Consider the following 12,747-nt stretch of genomic DNA (forward strand, 5'->3'; position numbering starts at 1 on the left):
ACCTAGCTAATGCATGCCCAGATTCCTGACCACATAAACTGTGAGATAATAAAAGTCGTTGTTTTTTAAAAAATAAAAAGGACAAGACAGAGAGCCAAGGTCTGGAGACTGAGGATTAGTGAGCGGCCCTCTGAAGACCACGGAAGAGAAACAGCAGTTACCATCACAACCCCAGGCTGAAATGGTCTTGGAAAAAAAAAAAAATTGAACTTGAATTTGATCAAACCTCTCTAGATCTTACCACCAATTTATGAGAATCACACCATGAAATATAATCAACAAAATCCAGACTTGAGAAAGTCTAAAGAAGAAACGACCTTCTGTCTTCAAAAAATAAATTTCAAGGAAAAATAAATAACATGAGGGAGGAGGTCCCTGTAGACGAAAAGACTTCTAAAATGCACATCTATTTTGCAATGTTTGGGTTTTATTAGGGTCCTAATTTGTACAAACTATGAAAAAAACATTTATGAGAATCAGGGAATTTTGAAATAGTTTCTGGATATTAGATGATATTAAGTAATTATTGCTAATTTTTACACTATAATAATGGTATTCTGGCTGTGATTTTGTAAATCTTTATATTTAAGAAATGCATTCTGAAATATTTATGTATGAAAGAATATGCTGTCCAGAATTTGCTCGAACATAGTCCTGGGATGGCAGATATCAATAAAAGAAGATTGGTCAGAATTTGATAGGACAGGTACACGAGGGTTTTTTGTACTATTGTCTCCGCTTTTGTATTTTGGAATTTTCCAAAATAAAGTTTTTTTTAAAGCAGTTGCAAGAGAAAGGACAAAAGAGCTTGTTATGAACTTGGCGAATACATGGTTTTTAAAACCATGAGAGGGAGGAATTTTGAGAACAGGTTGGGGGGGGAGCAGTACGGATGCAACAGAGAAGTGAAAGAGTGTGAGAACTGAGAAAAGACAGAAATTTCAGTGAAGTTTTGAGAGGGAAATACAGATTGCAGTAAAGGTGGGGGGTGAAGGCTGTCAAGGAAAAAAAGTCTTGGAGAAGAAATGCTGCGAGCCGCTATAACCTCTCATTTTAGAAAGAGAGTTATGAAAAAAGATGGTGGTTGGAGGTCAAGTGAAGGTTTGCCAGAGTGGGTAAAACATGCACATTTACTTCATTAGCCTTTCTTGCTATTAGTTCAGAATTTCTCACGTGCTGCTTTTATTATGTTGGAACTAGACACAGAAAAAATAAATGTCGTTGAGTGACATAAAGGCTCAGTAATTGCTTCTCTCAAATTTTATTTTTGTGACTTGCTCTTTTCACTGTGCTCACCTTTTACTTCTTTAAAGAAAGGAGAAAACACCAGCTTACAACTTCAGTAGTAATCAGAAAGCTTGGATAAGCAATTTCAGTACAAATCCTTCTCCCTCGTGACTTTTAAAGACATACAGACCCACTTCCTTCAACTATCAGAAAGATTCCCCTGATTTTTCTGACTACGTCAATGATCTTCATTTTCTTCCTTTCTATGTCAGGGTCCCCAAGACTACTCCCCAGTTAAATGATTCACTAGGAGGACTCATAGGATTCAACATATAGTAGTACTCACAGCTGTGATTTATTGCAGCAAAAGAATACAAAGCAAGAAATCAAAGGGAAAAGGTAAGGTCAAGAGGAAACCAGACTCAAGTGTTCAGGAGTCCTCTTCCACTGGAGTCACACAGAACAAGCTTAATTCCTCCTTAGACTTGCTGGAATCTAACCAAGACCTAAACGATTCTATTCTAAAGTTAATCAAAGAATGATAGCATGATAAAAAAAAAATACGTGAAATGTTATCTACCAGGCAAGCTCACTTGAGACTCAGCACCCAAGGTTTTAAATGGAGGCTGGTCACATAGATACTTTCTACCTGGCATATATCAAAATTCTAGACACTGAGGAGAAAAGCAGGTGTTCAGCATAAACTACATTGTGCAAACAGTTTAGGCTCAGTGAGCCACCCTTCTCAGTTATGGAATGGTATGAACACTCCCAAAATGGATCTCTTCCAGCTGGTTGGCCAGGTAACTGTCTTTCAGATTTCTTGGCATAGATGAGTGAGCACTTCCAGTGCTGTATACATTTGTTGAAACATCTCAGTTGGTATTCCGTCAATTCCTGGAGCACTGTTTTTCGAAAATGCCTTCAGTGCAGCTTGGACTTCTTCCTTCAGTACCATCAGTTCCTGATCGTATGTTACCTCCTGAAATGGCTAAACATTGACCAACTCTTTTTGGTATGGTGACACTGCATATTCCTTCCATTTTCTTTTGATGCTTCCTGCATCGTTTAATATTTTTCCCATAGAATCCTTCACTATTGCAAACTCGAGGACTGAATTTTTTCTTCAGTTCTTTTAGCTTGAGGAATGCTAAGTGTGTTCTTCCTGGTTTTCTATCTTTGTACTTGTCATCATGATACTTTGTCTTTTTGAGCCTCCCTTTGAAATCTTCTCTTCAGTTCTTTTACTTCATCATTTCTTCCTTTTGCTTTAGCTACTTGACATTCAAGTGCAAGTTTCAGAGTCTCTTCTGACATCCATTTAGGTATTTTGTTTCTCTCCTCTCTTTTTATGGCCTCTTGCTTTCTTCAAGAATGATGTCCTTGATGTCATTCCACAACTCGTCTGGTGTTCGGTCATCAGAGTTCAACACATCAAATCTATTCTTGAGATGGTTTCTAAATTCTGGTGGGATATACTCAAGGTCGTACTTTGGCTTTCATCGACTTGTCCTAATTTTCTTCAGTTTCAACTTGAAATTACACGTGAGTAATTGATGGTCTGATCTGCAGTCAGCCCCAGCCTTGTTCTGACTGATGGTACTGAGCTTTTCCATTGTCTCTTTCCACAGATGTAGACAATTTGATTTCCATGTATTCCATCTGATCAGATCCATGTGTACAGTTGCCATTTATGTTGGTGAAAAAAAAAGGTATTTGCAACGAAGAAGTCATTGGTCTTGCAAATTTCAGTCATGTGATCTCTGGCATCATTTCTATCACCAAGGCCATATTTTTTCAACTACCAATCCTTCTTTGTTTCTAACTTTTGCATTCCAATCACCAGTGATTATCAGTGCATCCTGATTGTGTATTTGATCAATTTCGGACTGCAAAGTTGGTAAAAATCTTCAATTTCTTAATCTTTGGCTTTAATGGTTTGTGCATAAATTTGAATAATTGTTGTATTAACTGGTCTTCCTTGTAGACGTATGGATATTATCCTATCTTTGACAGCATTGTACCTCAGGATAGATCTTGAAATGTTCTTTTTGACAATTAATCCAGTGCCATTCCTCTTCAAGTTGTCATTCCCAGCATAGTAGACCATAGGATTGCCCAATTCAAAATGACCAACACCAGTGCATTTCAGCTCACTAATGCCTAAGATGTCAATCTTTATGTATTCCATTTCATTTTTGACGATTTCCGATTTTCCTAGGTTCATACTTAGTACATTCCAAGTTCCAATTATTAATGGATGGTTGCAGCTGTTTCTCCTCATTTTGAGTCATGCCACATCAGCAAATGAAGGTCCTGAAAGCTTGACTCCATCTACATCATGATGGTCAACTCTACTTTGAGGAGGCAGCTAGGCAGCTCTTCCCCAGTCATCTTTTGAGTGTCTTCCAACCTGAGGGGCTCATCTTCCAGCACTATATCACACAGTGTTCCACTTCTATTCGTAAGGTTTTCACTGGCTAAATCTTTTCAGAAGTAGACTGCCGAGTCCTTCTTCCTCATCTGTCTTAGTCTGGAAGCTGAGCTGAAACCTGTCCACCATGGATGACCCTGCTGTTATTTGAATACCGGTGGCATAACATCCAGCGTCAGAGCAACACACAAGCCCACACGGTACAAAAAACTGACAGAGCTGTGGGGGTCAATGTTGCCTACTTCCTACCAAATAAAATTCATACTCCTTACCCTGGCATTAAGACCTTCTACGATCTGGCCACAGTCTTGTTTTCCAGTCCCATCTTTCTCTACTCATATTCCCATAATCACTGCTGAGGTGCACAAGGTAACCCTTTAATAATGTTTCTCAAGATAATCTAGTCAAAAATAGCACCAAAGAGCCAATTTGAAAAGAAAATGTACCTTTTCCCCGGTGAAAATTTTCTCTCCAAGCTGTTAAGTGAGAATGAGACCAGGGGCCTTGTTTGTAACAATCAGCTAGAGCCACGGTTTTTCACCTTACCAGCACATTGGAGTCACCTGGGGCGCCTTAACAACTACTGATGCCTGTTCCTACCCCTTGGATTTCTGATTCAGTTGGCCTGGGCTTTGGGATTTTTAAAAGCTCCCCAAGGGTCCTAATGCAGAGTCAGGATTGAGAAGCACTGACTCGAGCAATCCACCTTTGCCTGTGTTTTGTCCAAAACAGGCTATGTGACATTTACAAAATACAGTTAATGCATCTTCCTTTATTTCTCTGCTCCTCAGTGGAATTACTATCCTCCCCTCAATCTCCATTTCCAGTCTTTGAAGTCTAACTCAAATGCTATTTTTGAAGGAAGACTTGACTGATCTCCAGTGGAAGTATCCTCACCATTCCCTGAACCAGAAAACTTCTGTTCATTTCTCTTGTGCTGCTCACCACCTCCACCTCTCACGTTATTCCTGCATTCCTGTTACCCTTCTTGCCTTCAGTGCCTTTCCGAGCACCTTTCTCATGCTTGATTTTGATTCTAATGATGCTAAAATTTTGTGGTTCAATGTTACTTGAGAATTTGAAAAATCAAAACACGACCTTTTTTTGCAAGTGTTGTGCAATGCTTTTAATGAGAAATTCACCCAGCAAGTTAAGCAGAAGTTTTCTTCTAATACTTCCCAATCACGCTTTGCTGTGAGGGAAAATGTCTTTCCTAATCATTTTAAGCTTTGAATCAATGGTATATTTGTTTCACTTCTCACTGAGGCTTGTCACGTTTCAGGCTTAAGCTATGGAATCTAAAATTGGATATGTAGGGTTCCAAAAGAAACGAAAACACAAATAGTCACCTTTGTCATACTGTTACGGGCTATATGTTAGGCTGGGCTGGGTTTGCTCCCAAATTTTAGGACAGAATAAGGAAACGAGAATTAACATGCATCATTGATTTGCAATAGCTTGAGTTTCTTTTCCTGATTGCTACAGCCCTGACAGGTCACCTGCATTTTGAAACAGATACCTGTTAATCCAGTCCTCCATCCTTTAATCTCACTCTTTAACCCAGGGGATTTTACTTATCCTACCATTAATATACTCCTGGTTTTACCCACATGGAAAGGTGGGATGGGAGGACGCTGACTGGGGAGGTTGGCCTGGCATGAATTCATAGCCCAGATACTCCATCCTTCTTTCTTCCTCCAGGAGGGTTCCTGCTTTTCAGTCCCTGATCCTGACTCCTTCTGTGTAGTAACAGGCCTTAAAACACTCTCACCGCCAACCTCCCCTCAACACACACACGCACACAGGCACACACAAGGTAGTAAATGAGGTGTCACATGCTGTAACATAACCATCCTTTCACGTGTAGATCTCAGACCTAAGCTTCCCTAGATTTCATTGCAGGAACCAGGGGCCCCCCTGTCCAAGTGGGAGAAGATAGGACAGAACGCCCATGTAAGAAAGCACCAAAGAGAACAACAGTTTGTGAAGAAGTTGGAAGGAGGAAAAGGGAAAAATGAATAAACAGACTTTTTTCTTTGTCCATTGGATGCTCTCCATGACCCTTGGGCTAATTTTTAATTCTCAGTGGAGGAAGACACAAGGCCCCAGCCTGTCTCGGCTTTATTGGTATTCCCAACAAAGTAAGGTTAATGTGCCAAACTAAATCTCTTTCCAAATGAAAATTAAGCTCTGAGTCATCCGGGGTCAGTGTGAAGCCTCTTATGCAGCACCGACTACCCACCCGCCCTGCCTCCCTAGACACTGACCTTCAGCTGTGGCTGGAGTCTGCTGCTGTTTATAAGTAGTCCTCTGGGTGAACATTTGCTGGGCAGACACAGTGGAGATTGGACTCTGGCCACATAGCACAGGCTGCCTGCTGGGGCTGGGGCTTTCCCTTTCTCCTGCATGCATGGGGACAGGGCTTCATGAAGAGATTTTATCTGTCCTGGCTGATTTTTTTTTTTTTTTTTTTTTCTTTTTGTCCATCCTGGGTCCCACTGATCTCCTTACTAGCCATTTTAGAGTTCAACAGGGTTCATTTTTTTTGCCCCTTTAACTCCACTAAAGCAGTATCATGCTAACCTTGACTTTGAACTGCAAAGAATAAAAATGAAAAACTTTTGTCCTCATGCTTTATTAACATTCACTGACTACCAACTTTGTGCTAAGAACTTTATATTATACTTCAGTTAACATTCATGGCAGGCTTCAGCATTGGTGTTCACACCCCCATTTTACAGATGAGGGTACTGAGGCACAATGTCTCACCCAATATGAAGCACAAGTTCTTCCAACTTTCTCCTATGACTTGACGTTTCTTGCTTGGTACTCAGTGTGCTCAGTGCTTGAAGTGACATGTCTTATGCAAAGAAGTGACATGTCTGTCTGTGAAAACAAGAAGGCAGGGGATTTAGCCAGAGGAGCCATGCTCTTTGTGACAAATGGGCAAAATGAGAAGAAACTATGTTAACATTTTCCTAGCAATTACAGGGACATCTTTCCAAGTCCCAGTCCCTCCCCCAGGAGTGATTAGGTGTACACAGGACTCTGGTGATGTGTGATGAAGTAGACTTTGTAATGTGGCAGGAACTTTTTGCTGTAGAACCCAGGCAGCACTGCTGCTGTGAGGCCACTAAAAAAAAAAAAAGGCATAAATTCAACTCGATTAAATCCAGACTGCCTATTAACCTGAAAATATACACAATAATTACTTAGTTTCCCTTACATTTCACTCTTAAAATTTTTGTGAGGCTTTTCAGAAAGTTTGAAAACTTTCTTCACATATCTCATTATCATTTTCCTGAGTCTTAGTTTCATTTTACAGAAACTCTTCTTAGTCCCACAAACTCTGTCTTGGGAATCAATTCCGATGCTCCTTCCACTATTCTGGTCACCTCTGGTCTTCAAACACAAGGGTAAAGAAAATGCTTAGGAGGTAGCATCTGAATATAAGTATTACAGATCTTGCCAAAGCTGGAATTTGCGCTGCAGTATTTTCCAGGTGGTGTAGTAGTTAAGAGCTATGGCTGCTAACCAAAAAGTTGGCAGTTTGAATCCACCAGGCGCTCCTTAGAAACTCTATGGGGCAGTTCTACTCTGTCATATAGGGTCGCTATGAGTTGGAATTGACTTGACAGCAGTGGGGCAATGGGGGATTTTCCAGGTTTGGGAAGACACACGCGGTTCTGATTTTGTGAAACAAGGACCCAGGCACCTATATATTTTAAAGTTTCCCAGGTGATTCCAGTGATTTTCCAGTCAGGCCCAATATCCCACAAATTCTTTTTGGGAATTTATTTCATCAGAGGACAAACTTAATTAAATCCCCTGCTGAATTGTAAGCATTTAGAACAGGGGATGGAGCCCTGGTGGCACAATGGTTAAAGTGTTCAGCTGCTAACCAAAAGGTCGGTGATTCCAACCCACCCCCTGTTCTATGGGAGAAAAGATCTTGCCATCTGCTTCCGTAAAGATTTACAGCCTAGGAAATCCCATGGGGCTGTTCTACTCTGTCCTACAGGGTCACTATGAGTCAGAATCGACTTGATGGCACTCAACAACAAAAAAACAGGGGACAGCTTGTTTTTGCAAATAAAATTTTATTGGAACATAGCCATGTGTGATCATTTAAATATTGTCTTGCCTGCTTTGGGACTACAGTGGCAGAGTTGAATATTGCAACAGGCCCACAAAGCCTAAAACGTTTACTAAAATATTTAAGAAAAGTTTGCAGAAGACTAACACTTGTCTGATTCATCTTTTCCTACTTCAGTAAACATTTGGAAAGGCTTTGCACATAGTAGGGGCTCAGTTGAATTAAGTTGATAACAAGTTAACTGAAATGGGCTGAATTAAATCAAATCTTCAACATTTTATCTGAAAAGAATTCAAGGTGTTATCCCTCCCTAGAGTATTTCCATTTTAATAAGTAACTCATAAAGACACCAAAACCTTTATTTGAAGACAGAAAGGAGTACCTAATTGCTAAAATTGCAAGCACCTGTAATTACGAATATGCAACTCTCTTCTATTGGATTGAGAAATCTCCCTTGGAACACTTAAATTGCACAAGGAGGCTGCCACCCAGCTTACCCGAGAGTGTAAAATTTACCGAAACAAGCTGATTGGAGGGGTTGATAGGCCTTATGTGGGGGGAAAAAAAATCTCCAAGATTTATTTGTTTTGCTTGTACTCTTTTTGTTAGTCCAACACGTTCTCCCTGTGGGAACACTCTGGTTTTCTTTAAAGGTGTCACCACTTCCTACTCTATAATTCCTAGAACTTTCTTCCCGTGGGGACTTTGTTATTATTCTGAACAGGTATGTCAGCATAAATATGTTGGCAGATTTTATCATTTAATTTTTCCATAGCCTATGAATGATGGGAAATTGCTCTGAATTAAATTCCCTCAATGCCAAATCAACCTATCTGGGGAACTTGTCCGTCAACTACATTGATGGAGGGCTTCGTAAGGCCCTATAAGCTGAGAAGTTCTTAAATTTTAATTAGGTGATGTGGGTGCTCATAAAGAAAATGTCTCACTCTTAGTTCTTGGGTAACCCAAACCTTCCCAGGAAAGAGGCCTTGGGAAGCTGACTGGAGAGAGAAGGCTCCAGCCTCCAAGTTAGACAGATCAAGGTTTGAATTTGGACTCTTATCATTCACTAGCAAGTGAACTTGGACAAGTTGCTGAACCTCTTACAATATTAGTTTTCCTCCAGTGTAAATGAGACAGAAATGATGAAAACATTGCAAGGATGTAAAGTACTTATCACAGGGCACAGAATGTAGTAAGCATTAAATAAATGGTATGGTCTTAGCTGAAATTAAGTTACTGATGGCTCCAGAGAATTCTAGTCTACATTTTTCTAAAGTAAAGTTTCATAATCTTCCGTGCTATAATTTTCGCATTAGATTTGTGCGTGTGTGTTTTTCATTTAAAGACCCCAGGTGGCACAAATGGTCTGCACTTGGCTAATAGCCTAGAGGTTGGTGGTTTGAACCCACCCAATAACACCGCAGAAGAAAGGTCTGGTAATTTGGTGCTTCCATAAAAATTACAGCCAAAAAAACCCTATGGAGCAGTTCTACTCTATAACACATGGGGTCTCCATGAGTCGGAATCAGCTTAACAGCAACAGGATTTATAAACACAAAATTCTTCTAACATCTACTGAGCCCATATTACAGCATTTCAAGGCTCTTAGCCTCTTGTCTTCATCACCTCTTCCTTAGAAAGTCATTCTACTCACTGCAGCATCACACATTTCTCTTCCTCAAAAGGTTTGAATGGCTCCCTTTTCCCTCCATAACAAGCAGAAACTCTTCTGCTTTTTATCAAGAACCACGATAATCTGCTTCTCCAGCTTCCCAGCTTACTTAATCCCACCCCACGTAATTTTTTTTTTTCCCCCGATCCTGGACTTTCCACTCTCTATTCTACAAACACGGCATGCTAATCCTCCCCCTACAGACTCATCCATGAATTTCTTTGGCTTTGTTCCTCCCTTCTCACTGTTTTCCCAAACCATACCCATCCACTCAGATTCAGCTCTGGTGCAGCACTCCCTCCTGTCAGGGACTCCTTCAGGCCTCTTCAATGTCCTTGTTTCCTAAATTTGATAGCAATTATACTCTGGGTCACACAATTTAACGTTTTCTTAAACACCATCTTTCATTCTTTACTAATGGTTTATGTGTCCCAGTTGTGGCTCTGTAACCTGACTATATAATCCTTGAGGTAGGAGCCATCTCTTAAGATCCTTGTGTGGCTCGTGCTTCTGGAGCACTGTGAGGAACAGTATATTTGCTGCTGGGCTCACCTAAGTTCAAATGCCATGCTCTGTGACCTTGGCTGAATTTCTTAACTTCTCTAGTCCAAAATTTCTTCAATTATGAAATGTAGATGTTGTTATGGGAATTAAAATTATACAATGTCTAGTATCTGGCACATAGAAATTATTTAGTAAATACTAGCTATTATTACCTTAAATTTAATTGGTTGTTTGAATATCTAGATCTTCAATGGCAATGGTACCTTTGAAATCCAGTGCTTTCCTATCTATGTGTCTCACAAATCATATCTTAGCTTGGTGCTCACAAGAAACCAAAGCGGAGACAAAGCTTTGGTGCCACCACTTTATTTGTCCAGGAAAGGGGAAATGAGGCAGAGAAGGAAAGGGAGAGACGGTAACAGGGTGCTTTGTACAGCTGGCCGCCTTTGGGTATAGAGTGCTACTGATTGTTCAGTGTTGTGTTAGAGTCTTCAGAGAGGCCCATGAGCTGCTGCATCTCAGGGCACAGCATCTGGGTTAAGAAGAGATAAAATTGTATCCTCTAGGTCCTGTCTTCCATGGGTCAAATGTTCCCTCCCCCCCCCCCACCAGGCACTACTTCCTCTACACAGCTACATTGTGTTTGTGGTGGGCACAGAGAAGATCCAGGATGCTTCCCACCTCAGCTAGGGTGGGAGGCGAGGAGTGCCGGGTTCAGGCAAAAGTCCTGGTGGGTTGTGATCATGAGCCCAGACAGAGCTGGTCATGGAGGCCAGCGGGGGTAAAATAAGCAGCCTAAGACTTCAAAGAAAATTGAGGTCAAAAGGAAACCTGATAAATTATGAGATAAACCAAGTTATTTTAATTCATTCTCAGAAACTATTACGGCCTTATTATCCTCATGAATGCTGATGGGAATATATAGCTTTTTTTTTAATAATTTTTTTTAATTATAAAAGTGATAAATGCTTGGTATAGAGAAATTAGAAAATAGGGATAAGCAAAGACTACAAAATAAAAGTACCCCAAAATCTCTTTATCATGATTTATATTATGTTCATCAGCTGCTTTTTTAAACTTACTCTATTTTGAATCTTTTCTTGTTAATAAACAACTGTCTAGATTTTCATTTTTAATGGCTTTATAATATTCCATTTTATGCTTGAACCATAATTTGTTTCAGCAATCCCCTATTATTGCACATTTACATTGTTTAAATTTTGTAAGTATTAACATCAAAGTAAACAAATATTCCAAAAGAAAACTTCCTCTAGGGATCCCAGCAGCTTGGCTGGCAGGCAAAGCCGCAGTGACCAAGTAGCCCACTTTCGCAAAGGCTCGCAGCGCGCCACGGCCAGCAACACCCAGCATGCGCCTCCCCACGGCTGAGATCGCCAGGAGGAAGGTCAGCTCCGCCAAAGAGGCCCTGAAGGAGGAGCCCAAGAGGTGATCCGCGAGGTTGTCAGCTAAACCTGCTCCTGGCAAAAATGGAAAGGAAATCAAAAAAGCCAGCAGGAAAGGGTAAATCTTCAGACAAAAAAAAAGTGCAAACAAAAAGGGAAAACGGGAGCAAAGGGAAAGCGCGCTGAAGTGGCTAACAAAAAACTAAAGATTGACCTTCAGAAAATGGGGGAAATAAAAATGAGGAGTGTCCAGCCTCTGATGAAGCAGGAGACAAATGTTGGTCTACCATGTCTTATCAGTGGTACCCTGTTTCTTCCTTCTTGTACAATTCAGAGAAAGATTTTTATCAACTATTTTGTAAATGCAAGGTTTTTACTAGCTCTAGAAACGTTTTTAATGAGGAAAACCCACCTCATCCCATTTTTTAAGTATAAATTTTCTTAAAGAGGTGAAATCATTTGTTGGTGGTTTTTTGGTATAACCAGAGAATAGTGTGATGTCTAATTGTGGGAGGCTTTGACTGTCTTTGGTGTTAATGTGACATTCCATGGGGGGGCGCACTTTTTATATCCCCTAATACGAAATATACTTAATGGCAATTTGCAGTTGCTGTCATGCATTTATATGTCTTGAACATTTTAAATTACTTCTATTTCCATGTTGTTTTTTAGTAGAATTGTTTCTTAAAGAAAACTGTTCCCTCTCTTGACACTCCCTGTAAGAACTGTGTGTATTCTGTAACATCTTGGATCATGGTAGTCCAGTTTTCCTAATAAATTTGTTATGTGCTGTGAAGGTTTGAAAATTTGAATGTGTGGTGTGTGTAATATTAAATTGTGTATTAGCGAGACTTAAAGCACTTACTGAATAAGATCAAAGACCGTAGCCCTCAGCATGGATTATACCTCAACATAAAACAAAATTCTCACAAATAGACCAATAAACAACATCAAGATAAACAGAGAAAAGATTGAAGTCAAGGATTTCATTTTACTTGGATCCACAATCAATGCCCATGGAAGCAGCAGTCAAGAAATAAAATGACACATTGCTTTGGGCAAATGTGCTGCAAAAGATCACTTTAAAGTATTAAAAAAGCAAAGATGTCACTTTAAGGACTAAGGTGCGCTTGACTCAAGCCATGGTGTTTTCAATTGCCTCATATGCATGTGAGAGCTGGACAACGAATAAGGAAGACCAAAGAAGAACTGACGCCTTTGAATTACGGTGTTGGCAAAGAATATTGAATATACAACGGACTGCCAGAAGAACAAACAAATCTGTCTTGGAAGAAGTACAGCCTGAATGCTCCTTAGAAGCAAGGATGGCGAGACTTCACCTCACATACTTTGAACATGTTATCAGGAGGGACCAGTCCCTGGGGAAGTACATCATGCTTGGGAAAGT

General features: G+C 40.2%; 1 pseudogene; it reads left to right on the forward strand.

Moving 5' to 3' along the window:
* The first annotated feature begins 11,305 nt into the window (after nt 1–11,305).
* On the forward strand, nt 11,306–11,768 carry LOC126066860 (non-histone chromosomal protein HMG-14-like; annotated as a pseudogene).
* Nucleotides 11,769–12,747: the final 979 nt, after the last annotated feature.

The sequence above is a fragment of the Elephas maximus genome, chromosome 2 (assembly GCF_024166365.1).
Source record: "Elephas maximus indicus isolate mEleMax1 chromosome 2, mEleMax1 primary haplotype, whole genome shotgun sequence".
Lineage (NCBI taxonomy): Eukaryota > Metazoa > Chordata > Mammalia > Proboscidea > Elephantidae > Elephas > Elephas maximus.